The following is a 14,309-nucleotide window of genomic DNA, read 5'->3' as shown; positions in this document are numbered from 1 at the left end:
AGCGGTGATGGCGACGACGGAGACTTGATCTGCTGGATGTGGATGCCCTGGGATGGCGGCGGCGCTGATGGGAACGAGGTCGTCGCAGTCCCGTCGTAGGGCATCCCATACTGGTAGGCGGAGCTGACCGGCGGTGGCTGCTGCAGCTGCAGCGGCTGTTGCGGTGCCATGCCGGGCAGCGGCAGCGGCTGCTGCGAAGGAGCGCCGGGCGCGGCGGAGGCCGCCAGGAGTGGCGGCTGCCATTGCAGCCAGGGCTGGGCGGTGGTGGCGATGGATGGGAGCTGCAACAGCCCGGCGAGCGCGGCGGAGGCCGCCTGGTGCGGCGGCCGCCAATGCAGCCAGGGCTAGGCGATGGTGGCGATGGATGGCAGCTGCAGCGGCCCGGCGAGCGCGGCGGCGGCCGCCTGGTGCGGCGGCTGCCACGGCAGCCACCGTGTTGTTGGGGCGGCGATGGGCGCAGGGGGCGCCGCGAGGGTCGGCAACAGCCACTGCAGCCACTGCGGGGTGGCGGCGGGTGGCGGTTGCAGGTGTAGCTGGGGCTACAGCGGCCCCGCGAGCGCCGCGAAAGCCGCCGCGGGTGGCGGGTACCATGGCAGGGGCGGTGGGCCGATGGCGGTGGCCGACGACGGGGGTTGCGGCGGCCCGTAGGGACTGGCTAAGTACAGCCAGATCTCCTGGACCGTTGTGACCAGGTCGTTGAGGACCCCGGTGACCTGCTTCGGGGTGAAGACGACGGTAGGGGGCGCGGTGGAGGAAGGCATCTGGCCGGTGGAGGCGTTGGCGGTGGAGTCCAGCGGCGCGGATGGAGAGAGCAGCAGCACAGATGGGGAGATCAGCGACGCGGTGGTGATGGGCAGCGACGCGGTGGTGAAGGTCTTTATCAGTGTTATGGTGCTGCTAGAAGGAGGGCGCGAGAGGCCAGTCGGGGGCCTTTTTGCCCACGGCCGGGCAAGAGGGAAGGGATTTCCTTCTTAATTCTTGCTTGATTAGATTGATACATCTTCTCTCTTTATATAAAGAGGTTTACTTGACTCCCAAGCAAGGCTTACTTGCCCCCTAAGCAAGCGACCATTATCTCTAATTAACCCTAAGACTAACGGGCTATGCCGCCAGCCCAGGCCCATTACGTACTCTAACAATCAGCCAACAAAGCTTCCTTGGCAATTTTCAGATTACGTATACGCGACTTGCATGCTGAAATAGCCTTTGCACAATATGGGATTGCATCCCCAACCTTGGATGCTAACTCAAAGGCCCAACATATGTGGAGGTTTCTAGAACTGAATTAAGGTAATCAACAAAGAAAGAATTGAACTCAAAGACCAAAGTATAACAAAACAGCATTATCTACCTAACATTTTTTTTTCTGGTGATCACAGTCCTACTCCAAATTTACACTACCACTTGGATTCAAAAGCAGGTGAAGGCACCTGTGCAAGATTTGGGTCAACTCAAATTATTTGAAACCACACTCTTATGCTGATTTGTTCTACAACTATACAGCTGAGTGGCTAACACTCTTATCACCACAAAGAGGATACAGATCGATAATTCCAATATGGCCAGGCCTAACCAAATGTTCCAAGATCGCTAAAGCTTCGAAGTAGTAATCGATTGAGCTGTGTCTGTCCTATACAAAAGTGAAAATGAAATGTGAGGCCTTGAATGACCATTCACCAGTCTAACACACTAGTAACTGAGATAGCTGAGATTACCTCTTCTCATGGAGATTTCAGCCAGAGAATTCAATATATTAACCTTCTCCATTGTCTTGTCTGGACTCTTGGCAACTATCACCCTTGCAGTATTCAACATTTTCCAGGCCAAATCCAAATCAGAATCATCTCCATCGCCTGTCATGTTCCCATCCTTCTGATCTTTGCCATGCAAATTTTCCCCTAACCAACAACTCTATGAGCATTTACCATTGAAAGAAGAATATATATTTTTCTTTAGAAAATGTATGAGTTTTATTATTCCAGGCCTCTGAATCGAGGATGCACACAGCCCAAGAAGAAGCAAACACCGATGAGATGCATACAAATGCGTACAAGATCCAACTTACTTAGTATACCCTGATCATATATTATTAGTAAAATAAGCATTTCAAGTCCCAAACTATTAGTACTTTGCATTAGCATTGGGAAAGTACTGATTAGAAGTTTATCAGGTATACTCTTCATTAGGCATGAACAGAAGATGACAACTTATTGCAACCAGTTGTGTTATCAACTAGAGTATATAGATTAAAAAAGGATAATAATGTCTTTCAGTGTATCATCTTTGCTTGTTGTGGGTGTGATTGATTCTTCATTTGGTGCACGCTTTAAACCACTACCTGAAGGATTGGTTGCCTCCCGAGCTTTGCCTAACAAGGCACCTCCATAACTGCAAAACGTGCTAGCACACTCAGGAGCAAGGCCTCCATAATGTTGAACCCTACATGACAACAACAATGCGTAAATTTGCTGATGCATCATCGTCAAGGTTATAACATAAATATGTAATCTGAAGTAGAACAAAACCATTTTAATGACACAAGGTGTTAACTATGTTCTGTTGACTGTCTTTTATAGTTACTATTGCTTTCATAGATTATGAAGTACAAATCTGAGGAAGAGGAACCATATAAATGAACTGCACAGCGATCAAATAGGATAACACCTATCCCTCAAGCACTTGGACTTTGATTTAATTCTCACCGCATTACAGACATCACAACAAAATATGCTATACTCCCAGGTGTTGTTATCAGGTCCTATTGGCTAACTGGACTCACTAAACCATCAAACACCAACACCCACACCGTGACGCTCACTGTCAAACACATGAAACCAAAACAACACACACTCGGTAACCACATTGTCATAGAACATGTCACTATGCACATGAAAAGAACAATGAACTAACTGGAAGTTTTCTTTCCCGCAAACTATCCATATGTTACGCTACATCAGCATGTCTAGCTAGGAGAACAAGTAGAGTTTGGGAGTAGAACCCAAACCTGATCTCGAGAGCATGTCTGAAGCAGTTTGCAGCCTTGGCAAAGTCCTTATTATTGATAGCCTTGCACCCCTTATCAAACAGCACATGCGCCCATTCTAGTGATTTCTCCTCCCATACCCCTTGCTGACCACCCCTCCTCGTTAGGTTCAGCCGAGGCGCCGCTGGGCCGTGGTGTTCACCCCCTGGCACTTGGAGCCTAGAATGCGGAGTGTAGAAGCTGACAACTGAAATCAAATTACAAAAGCCATGATTATCGCACACCTTTTCCCCTTGCTCCGACTGTAGCTTGATCATGAAGATACTACCAGCAGTTTTCACGAAAATAGCATTTGCTCCCTCCGCAAAGCCCAACATTGGAGGACTTTTTGAGTCGACACCAATTGGGAGTAAACCGAACAGGTCGACAATCCGGCTCAGCACCCATCGTGCATCAGTGCCATCACACTGCTCGCCTCCCTTTTCCACAATATGAGCACGAAATCAATGGCTTCGGCAACCCCCAGCCCACCATCCTCCGCCAGTATGAGGTTAAACCTTTAGGCATTGTCATTGCCGTAATCGTCAGATGGTGTGTCCAACACAGCCAGTTCACCACTGTCCAAATTGTACTCCAGGATCATCCCACCGTCGGACAGGAAGTAGAGAAGAGATCTCCCAACCAGGACGCTGGAATGATGCTCAAAGTCCATGGCGAACTCGTATAGCCTCGAGTTCAGCCTGCCCCATGTGCCAGTCTCCGACGAGTACAAGCACGCCGATGTGACAACGTGCCAGTCTTCGTCGGCTGAGGTATCAACGGCGAAGACGAAGACCACGCCGAAGGAACCTCCCGCACAGTCGCGGTGGTCGCACCCGCCCGCTGTGCAGAACACGGCCGCGGTCGGCCACTGGCACCTGAACGCCGCGGGCACCGGTATGCCCTGACGGGCGCCCGTGATTGGCTCCCACACGAGGAGTTCCTGAGTTTCCTGGCGGCGGTCGGAGAGGAAGAGGGCGCGGCCGTGGCGGCAGTCGAGGGGGCGCCAGAACCGGCGGTCTGGAGCGGCTAGGGAGAAGGGCGAGGCCGTGATGGGGACGAAGTCAGGGATGTGCTCGTCTTCCCAGTCGTGGAGGAAGCCGAGCACGGGGGGTGCCCGGTGGCGGTGGAGCCCGATGTAGCGGCGGCGGAAGTGGGGATGGGTGACGGCGCTCCTCCAGGCCTTGCAGACGAGGGAGGCGCGGAAGAGGCAGCCTGGGTCGTCGGGCGGGAGGCGGAGGAGGATCTCTTCGACGACGTCGTCCGGGAGCGCCGGCAGCGGCGGCGGCGCTTCCATGGTGGCCGTTGGCTGTGTTTGGGTGCGGGCGGGGAATGGTTCTGGTTGGGCTCAACCAGGCCGGACTCTGACCACTATTTCTCAGTTTTTTTAACATACCAAAATATTAAATCACGTTTTTACAATCATTCTTGACTACTCAGTTCCCTACCGAATCCATTACCTTAAAGTCACAAAGTCTCACAATTGTAAATATAAGTACATGTGTGTGAAACTGCTTTTCGCGTAACATGCCTGACCAATTTAGGAACGATGCAAAATCTCACTGCGTCCACCAACGGGCTTGATTAGCAACATCGTCCATAGATGATGCACATGACGCCATGTGTATAGCAACGCCCTATAATTATTTCAAGTTCAACAACTATCCTAGGCCGTATCTTGACTTAAAACGATCAAATTTAAACTTTTGGGGGAAAATAACAGTAAATAAATTTACTCTGCAAATAGTTGGGTGCATAAGCGGATTTGCATTGCAGACCTATTTCTAACAACTGCTACACTTTCCTCCTTACCAGTATTCACTTTTCTCCTCTAAGCTCATACGAAGAAATAGGCACAATTTGATGGATTATGGATGGGCTTAGGCCCATATAAAACAATAATCCCTAGTTAATCTCTAAGGCCCATGCATGTGTACGGCAAGTGGTGGGAAGTGTGAGAAGTTTAGTCCCATACTGCTACAGTAAGAAGAGTGAGACCTCTTTATAAGGGCTGCTCTACCACTTGCTATTGGGAGCTTGGGAATAGGAGCTGTACACGCGCGCTCCTCCTCCGCCGCCCGCCTCGCCTCGTCACGACGAGCGTGAGCCGCGGGTTGCGGGTTGCGGGAATGAGCCGAGCCGAAGCTTATTTTTTGCCGAGTCGCTTACGAAAAGTGCCACCGTGGGCTGTTCACGGACTCGGTCGTGGGCCTGGCCCAGGCCCATCTACCTGACGGCCTATATAAGAAGGCGCTGGCCAGTGAAGTGAACCCTAACTGTATTCTATTGTTCCTCTCCTTGTGCTGCTTCCGGCGATCCCATCCCGACGACCGCGTGCACGGTTGGTCGGGAGAGCAGGTGCCTCCGAAACCCTGTCGTTTGAGATCCTGCCCGGGAGAACGGCAATAAGGTTTTTGGGGAGCGTCTCGACGCGACTGCTCCCGATCCGTCCCCGTCTCCGTCCGCCTCTGCTTCCACTACTTCCTCTGCATCGACCCCATGGCTGACGACGCCGCCGCCAAGAAGAAGGCATCGGCCGATGCCGAGGCTGCCGCGTTGGCCTGGCCAACCGGAGGGTATGACTCGTTCATCCCCTATTTGCTCGTTCATGTGCTAGCCGTATATATGTTGTTCGTAGATGTTTCGGTTCTATGTATTGTATGTGCTCACATACAAGACATGATTCGGAGCTGATGCATATAATGCTATAAGTTCGGGGTGCCGCACTGTTGAAAGTGTTCGGACTTGTCGTGCCGTATTATGGGGCGCCATAAGAAGCCCCTGGCAAACTCCACGTACCAAAGTGTACGGTGCAATATTAAATAGACATTTGTAAAAAATGCTCAAAGAAAAATAATAAGCTGACGCTGTATATGATCTCCCATTGATAAATAATACGTTTAGGCGTATGTTTACAATGAATGCATTAAGCGGAGATAAAGATGATATCCAGAGGCAGGCTACGTACAGATAGATAAAGCAGGTATAACGATTGCAAATAGATTCCACCTGGGTATTTCCTTCTGTGCGCACAACCTGTTGCCTCCTTGGTTCTTTCTCCTATGTAAGTCCGACAATCCGGCTCTTCTGGAGAAGCTGCACTAAAGCAATGTCCGTAAAGGTAAATGGAAAGGTTACGAAGCAATACCGTACTGCTGACTGAGCCATTGCTACGCCTCCGCCTGTGCCTATGGTATTTTGAGTGCGTAATTGTGTACGCGTGGCACGAATGCTGCTTTGATGGAATTTGAGCGGAGGCCGGACTGTTAGTCATGCTCTTGGCGTGCCTACTGATCCTGTTGCGGGGTGTTCCGCCCTTGCTCGACGGAGCTTGAAGTTGTCGTCGCCGGATTGGTGGTTTGCCGGAGGAGGCCGCATTGTACTTCTGCCACAAGGGCTGCAGTGTGCTCTTCTGTACGGAGAGAGCGGTCCATATTTTCGTTGACTGTTATGACCCCGCGTGGGCCTGGCATCTTGAGCTTGAGGTATGCATAGTGTGGTACCGCATTGAATCTAGCGGATGCGGTTCGTCCGAGCACTGTGTGGTAACCACTGCGGAAGGGGACGATATCGAAGATTAGCTCTTCGCTTCGGAAGTTATCCGAAGATCCGAAGACCACTTCCAATGTTATAGAGCCCGTACAACGGGCCTCTACTACAGGAATTACACCTTTAAAGGTGATTTTGGTGGGCTTAATCCTTGAAGGATCGATGCCCATTTTGCGCACTATGTCCTGGTAAAGCAGGTTCAGGCTGCTGCCGCCGTCCATAAGGACTCGCGTGAGGTGGAATCCGTCGATGATTGGGTCTAAGACCAATGCGGCCGAGCTGCCATGATGGATGCTAGTAGGATGATCCCTACGATCAAAGGTGATCGGACAAGCTGACCATGGGTTGAATTTGGGGACGACTGGCTCCATCGCATAGATGTCCCGTAGTGCTCGCTTCCGTTCCCGCTTGGGGATGTGGGTGGCGTAGATCATGTTGACCATTTTCACCTGGGGGGGGGGGGATTTCTTCTGTCCCCCCATGTTCGGACGCCGGGGCTCCTCGTCATCATCGCTATGCAGCCCCTTGTCCTTGTTTTCGGTGTTTATCTTGCCAGCCTATTTAAATACCCAGCAGTCTCTATTGGTGTGGTTGGCTGGCTTGTCCGGTGTGCCATGAATTTGGCACGATCGCTCCAGTATACGGTCTAGACTGGACGGTCCCTGATTATTTCTCTTGAATGGTTTCTTCCGCTGACCGGATTTGGATCCGCTGAATCCGGCATTGACCGCCGTGTGTTCGGTGCTGTCGCCTTTGTTCCGACACTTGTGTTTGTTGCACCGTAGTTTTCCGTTATTGTCCCGGACATCTGACGTGCCAGAATGTGGCGTAGTGCTGCTGCGAGCCAACCAACTGTTCTCGCCCGCACAAAAGCGGGTCATTAGTGTCGTGAGAGCTGCCATAGACTTGGGTTTCTCCTGGCCGAGGTGTCGGGTGAGCCACTCATCACTAATATTATGCTTGAAGGCCGCCAGGGCTTCGGCGTCCGGACAGTCGACTATTTAGTTCTTTTTAGTTAGGAACCGAGTCTAGAATTTCTTGGCTGATTCTCCGGGCTGTTGAGTTATGTGGCTCAAGTCATCGACATCCGGAGTGCCTTGGAAGTTGTCAAGAAATGCGTCTTCCAGGTTTTCCCAACTGCCAATGGAATTTGCGGGCAGGCTGTTAAGCCAATATCTAGCGGGTCCTTTGAGCTTAAGGGGAAGATACTTGATGGCATGTAGGTCATCTCCGCGGGCCATGTGAATGTGGAGAAGGAAGTCTTCAATCCATACCGCGGGGTCTGTTGTGCCATCGTATGATTCGATGTTTACTGGTTTGAACCCTTCTGGGAATTCATGATCCATTACTTCATTGGTGAAGCAGATGGGGTGTGCGGCGCCTCTGTGCCAGGCTATGTCGCGACGCAGTCCGGCTGCGTCTGACTGGATATATTCGGCATGGCCGAATTTGCTAGTATATCCGGTATGACGGTCATCGTCATATGTTGCGTGATACGTCTCCAACGTATCTATAATTTTTGATTGTTCCATGCTATTATATTACCCCTTTTGTATGTTTATGGGCTTTATTTTACATATTTATATCATTTTTGGGACTAACCTACTAACTGTAGGCCCAGCCCATATTGCTGTTTTTTTGCCTATTTCAGTATTTCAAAGAAAAGGAATATCAAAAGGAGTCCAAACGGAATGAAACCTTTGGGAGCGTTATTTTTGGAACAAATCTGATCCGGAGAGCTTGGAGTGCAAGTCAAGAAGCAGCCGAGGCTCCCACGAGATAGGAGGGCGCGCCCCCTCCTATAGGGCGCGCCCCCCTGTCTCGTGGGCCCTTCGGGGGGCCACCGACGTACTTCTTCCTCCTATATATACCTAAGTACCCCGAAAACATCCAGGGGCACCACAAAACACAATTTCCACCGTCGTAACCTTCTGTATCCACGAGATCCCATCTTGTAGCCTTCGCCGACACTCTGCCGGAGGGGGAATCGACCACGGAGGGCTTCTACATCAACATCCTTGCCCCTCCGATGAGTTGTGAGTAGTTTACCACAGACCTACGCGTCCATAGTTATTAGCTAGATGACTTCTTCTCTCTTTTTGGATCTCAATACAATGTTCTCCCCCTCTCTTGTGGAGATCTATTCGATGTAATCTCTTTTTGAAGTGTGTTTGTCGAGATCCGATGAATTGTGGGTTTATGATCAAGTTTATCTATGAATAATATTTGAATCTTCTCTGAATTCTTTTATGTACGATTGAGTTATCTTTGCAAGTCTCTTCGAATTATCAGTTTGGTTTGGCCTACTAGATTGATCTTTCTTGCCATGGGAGAAGTGCTTAGCTTTGGGTTCAATCTTGCGGTGTTCTTACCCAGTGACAGAAAGGGTTGCAAGACACGTATTGTATTGTTGCCATCAAGGATAACAAAATGGGGTTTATATCATATTGCATGTGTTTATCCCTCTACATCATGTCGTCTTGCTTAAGGCGTTACTCTGTCCTTATGAACTTAATACTCTAGATGCATGCTGGATAGCGGTCGATGTTGTTGGGGAACGTAGCAGAAATTCAAAATTTTCTACGCATCACCAAGATCAATCTATGGAGATTCTAGCAACAAGAGAGAGAGGGAGTGCATCTTCATACCCTTGAAGATCGCTAAGCGGAAGCGTTACTAGAACGCGGTTGATGGAGTCGTACTCGCGGTGATTCAAATTGCGGAAGATCCGATCTAGCGCCGAACGGATGGCGCCTCCGCGTTCAACACACGTACAGCCTGGGGACATCTCCTCCTTCTTGATCCAGCAAGGGGAGAGGAGAAGTTGAGGGAGAACTCCGACAGCACGATGACATGGTGGTGGTGGAGCTCGTGGTTCTCGGCAGGGCTTCGTCAAGCACTACGGAGGAGGAGGAGGTGTTGGAAGAGGGAGAGGGCTGCGCCAGGGGAAGGGTGCGGCTGCCCTCCCACCCCTCCACTATATATAGGGGCAAGGGGAGAGGGGAAGGCGCCCTAGGGTTTCCCCTAGGGGGCGGCGGCCAAGCAGATTGGATCTCCCTAGGGAAAATCCTAGGGAGACTTGCCCCCCAAGCCAAGCAGGTGGAGGATTGCCTCCCAAGCCAGGTGGAGGCTCCCCACCTCCCCAAGCAATGTGGGAAAGGGTGTGTGGGGCGCACAACCCCTTAGTGGGCTGGTTTGCCCCCTCCCCTTGGCCCATGAGGCCCTGCAACACTTGTCGGGGCCCCCGAAACACCTTTCGGTCATGCTGGCCTTAGCCTGGTACCCCCGGAACACTTCCGGACTCCAATACCCTTCGTCCAATATATCGATCTTCACCTCCGGACCATTCCAGAACTCCTTGTCACGTCCAGGATCTCATCCGGGACTCCGAACAACCTTCAGTAACCACATACTATTTCCCATAACAACTCTAGCGTCACCGAACCGTAAGTGTGTAGACCCTACGGGTTCGGGAACCATGCAGACATGACCGAGACGTTCTCCGGTCAATAACCAACAGCGGGATCTGGATACCCATGTTGGCTCCCACATGTTCCACGATGATCTCATCGGATGAACCACGATGTCGAGGATTCAGTCAATCCCGTATACAATTCCCTTTGTCTATCGGTATGTTACTTGCCCGAGATTCGGTCGTCGGTATCCCAATACCTCGTTCAATCTCGTTGCCGGCAAGTCACTTTACTCGTTCCGTAATGCAGGATCCCATGACTAACTACTTAGTCACATTGAGCTCATTATGATGATGCAATACCGAGTGGGCCCAGAGATGCCTCACCGTCATACGGAGTGACAAATCTCAGTCTCGATTCGTGCCAACCCAACAGACACTTTCGGAGATACCTGTAGTGCACCTTTATAGCCACCCAGTTACGTTGTGACGTTTGGTACACCCAAAGCATTCCTACGGTATCCGGGAGTCGCACAATCTCATGGTCTAAGGAAATGATACTTGACATTAGAAAAGCTTTAGCAAACGAACTACACGATCTTGTGCTATGCTTAGGATTGGGTCTTGTCCATCACATCATTCTCCTAATGATGTGATCCCATTATCAATGACATCCAATGTCCATGGTCAGGAAACCATAACCATCTATTGATCAACGAGCTAGTCAACTAGAGGCTTACTAGGGATATGTTGTGGTCTATGTATTCACACATGTATTACGGTTTTCGGTCAATACAATTATAGCATGAACAATAGACAATTATCATGAACAAGGAAATATAATAATAACCATTTTATTATTGCCTCTAGGGCATATTTCCAACAGTCTCCCACTTGCACTAGAGCCGATAATCTAGTTCACATCACTATGTGATTATAATGAATCCAACACCATGGGGTTTGATCATATCTCGCTTGTGAGAGAGGTTATTAGTCAATGGGTCTGAACCTTTCAGATCCGTGTGTGCTTTACAAATCTCTATGTCATCTTCTAGATGCAGTTACCACACGCTATTTGGAACTATTCCAAATAACTGCTCTACTATACAAATCCGGTTTACTACGCAGAGTCATCCAGTTTAGTGTCAAAGTTTGCATGGGCGTAACCCTTTACGACGAACTCTTTTACCACCTTCATAATCGAGAAAATTCCTTAGTCATCTAGTTAATAAGGATAAGTTTGACCGCTGTCATGTGATCCATTCCTGGATCACTCTTGTACCCCTTGATTGACTCATGGCAAGGCATACTTCAGGTGCGGTACACATCATAGCATACTATAGAGCCTACGTCTGAAGCATAGGGGACGACCTTCGTCCTTTCTCTCTCTTCTGCCGAGGTCATGTCTTGAGTCTTACTCAATACTCACACCTTATAACACAGCCAAGAACTCCTTCTTGGCCGATCTATTTTGAACTCCTTCAAAATCTTGTCACGGTATGTATTCATTTGAAAGTACTATTAAGCGTTTTTGATCTATCCTTATAGATCTTGGTGCTCAATGTTCAAGTAGCTTAATCCAGGTTTTCCATTGAAAAACACTTATCAAATAACCCTATATGCTTTCTAGAAATTCTACTTCATTTCCGGTCAACAATATGTCAACAACATATACTCATCAGAAATTTTATAGTGCTCCCACTCACTTCTTTGGAAATACAAGTTTCTCATAAACTTTATATAAACCCAAAATCTTTGATCATCTCATCAAAGCGTATATTCCAACTCCGAGATGCTTACTCCAATCCTTAGAAGGATTGCTGGAGCTTTGCATACTTGTTAGCATCTTTTAGGTTTGACAAAACCTTCTGGTTGTATCACATACAACCTTTCCTCAAGAAAATCGTCGAGGAAACAATGTTTTGACATCCTATATGCAAGATTTCATAAATAATGCAGTAATTGCTAATATAATTCCAACAGACTCTTAGCATCGCTACGAGTGAGAAAGTCTCATCGTAGTCAACTCCTTGAAGTTGTCGAAAAATATCTTAACGACAAGTCGAGCTTTCTTAATGGTGATACTTACCATCATTGTCCGTCTTCCTTTTAAAATCCATCTGCACCCAACAGCCTTACGACAATCAAGTGGTTCTTCCAAAGTCCATACTTTGTTTTCATACGTGGATCCTCTCTCGGATTTTATGGCCTCGAGCCATTCGTCGGAATCCGGGCCCACCATCGCTGCTCCATAGCTCGTAGGTTCATTGTTGTCTAGCAACATTACCTCCAAGACAGGATTACCATACCACTCCGAAGCAGTATGTGTCCTTGTCAACCTACGAGGTTTGGTAGTGACTTGATCCGAAGTTTCATGATCACTATCATCAGCTTCCACTTCAACTGGTGTAGGTGCCACAGGAACAACTTCCTGTGCCCTGCTACAGATTGGTTGAAGTGATGGTTCAATAACCCCATCAAGTCTCCACCATCCTCCCACTCAATTCTTCCAAGAGAAACTTTTCCTCGAGAAAGGATCCGTTTCTAGAAACAATCATTTTTGCTCCCGGATCTGAAATAGGAGGTATACCCAACTGTTTTGGGTGTCCTATGAAGATGCATTTATCCACTTTGGGTTCGAGCTTATCAGGCTGAAATTTTTTCACATAAGCGTCGCAGCCCCAAACTTTTAAGAAACGACAACTTAGGTTTCTCTAAACCATAGTTCATACGGTGTCATCTCAATGAAATTACGTGGTACCCTATTTAAAGTGAATGCAATTGTCTCTAATGCCTAACCCATAAACGATAGTGGTAATTCGATAAGAGACATCATGGTATGCACCATATCCAATAGGGTGCAGTTATGATGTTCGGACACACCATCACACTATGGTGTTCCAGGCGGTATTAATTGTGAAACAATTTCCACAATGTCTTAATTGTGTGCCAAACTCGTAACTCAGATATTCATCTCTATGATCATATCATAGACATTTTATCCTCTTGTCACGACGATCTTCAACTTCACTCTGAAATTACTTGAACCTTTCAATAATTCAGACTTGTGATTCATCAAGTAAATATACTTAGCATCTACTTAAATCATTTGTGAAGTAAGAACATAACGATATCCACTACGTGCCTCAACACTCATTGGACTGCACGCATCAAAATGTATTACGTCCAACAAGTCGCTTTCTTGTTCCATCTTACTGAAAACGAGGCCTTTCAGTCATCTTGCCCATGTGGTATGACTTGCATGTCTCAAGTGATTCAAAATTAAGTGAGTCCAAATGATCCATCTGTATGGAGTTTCTTCATGCATATGTACCAATAGACATGGTTCACATGTCTCAATCTTTTAAAAAATGAGTGAGTCCAAAGATCCATCAACATGGAGCTTCTTCATGCATTTTATACCAATATGACTCAAATAGCCGTGCCACAAGTATGTGGTACTATCATTACTATCTTATATCTTTTTGCATAAACATGTGTATCACTACGATCGAGATTCAATAAACCATTCATTTTAGGTGCAAGACCATTGAAGGTATTATTCAAATAAACAGAGTAACCATTATTCTCCTTAAATGAATAACAGTATTGCAATAGACACAATCCAATCATGTATATGCTCAACGCAAACAGCAAATAACAATTATTTAGATTTGACACCGATCCCGACGGTAGAGGGAGCGTGCGATGATTGATCACATCAACCTTGGAAATACTTCCAACACATATCGTCACGTCGCCTTTAGCCAGTCTCCGTTTATTCCGTAGCCTTTTATTTCGAGTTACTAACACTTAGCAACCGAACCGGTATCTATTACCATGGTGCTACTAGGAGTACTTAGTAAAGTACACATTAATATAATGTATATCCAATACACTTCTGTCGACCTTGCCTGCCTTCTCATCTACCAAGTATCTAGGGTGGTTCTGCTTCAGTGACCATTCCCCCCATTACAGAAGCACTTAGTCTCGGGTTTGGGTTCAACCTTGGGTTTCTTCACTAGAGCAGCAACTGATTTGCTATTTCATGAAGTATCCTTCTTTCCCTTGCCCTTCTTGAAAATAGTGGTTTTACTAACCATCAACAATTGATGCTCCTACTTGATTTCTACTTTCGCGGTGTCAAACATCGCGAATTGCTCATGGATCATCATGTCTATCCCTGTTATGTTATAGTTCATCACGAAGCTCTAATAGCTTGGTGGCAGTGACTATGGAGAACCATCACTATCTCTTAAGGAAGATTAACTCCCACTCAATTCAAGTGATTGTAGTACTCAGACAATCTGAGCACATGCTCAACGA

General features: G+C 48.0%; 1 pseudogene; it reads right to left on the bottom strand.

Moving 5' to 3' along the window:
- Nucleotides 1-539: 539 nt before the first annotated feature.
- LOC119310518 lies at nt 540-4,319 on the bottom strand (annotated as a pseudogene).
- Between the last annotated feature and the right edge of the window lie 9,990 nt (nt 4,320-14,309).

The sequence above is a fragment of the Triticum dicoccoides genome, chromosome 5B, assembly GCF_002162155.2.
Source record: "Triticum dicoccoides isolate Atlit2015 ecotype Zavitan chromosome 5B, WEW_v2.0, whole genome shotgun sequence".
Classification (NCBI taxonomy): Eukaryota; Viridiplantae; Streptophyta; class Magnoliopsida; order Poales; family Poaceae; genus Triticum; species Triticum dicoccoides.
Note: the sequence above shows the minus strand (reverse complement) of the source record. Positions and strands in the feature narration are given on the sequence as shown.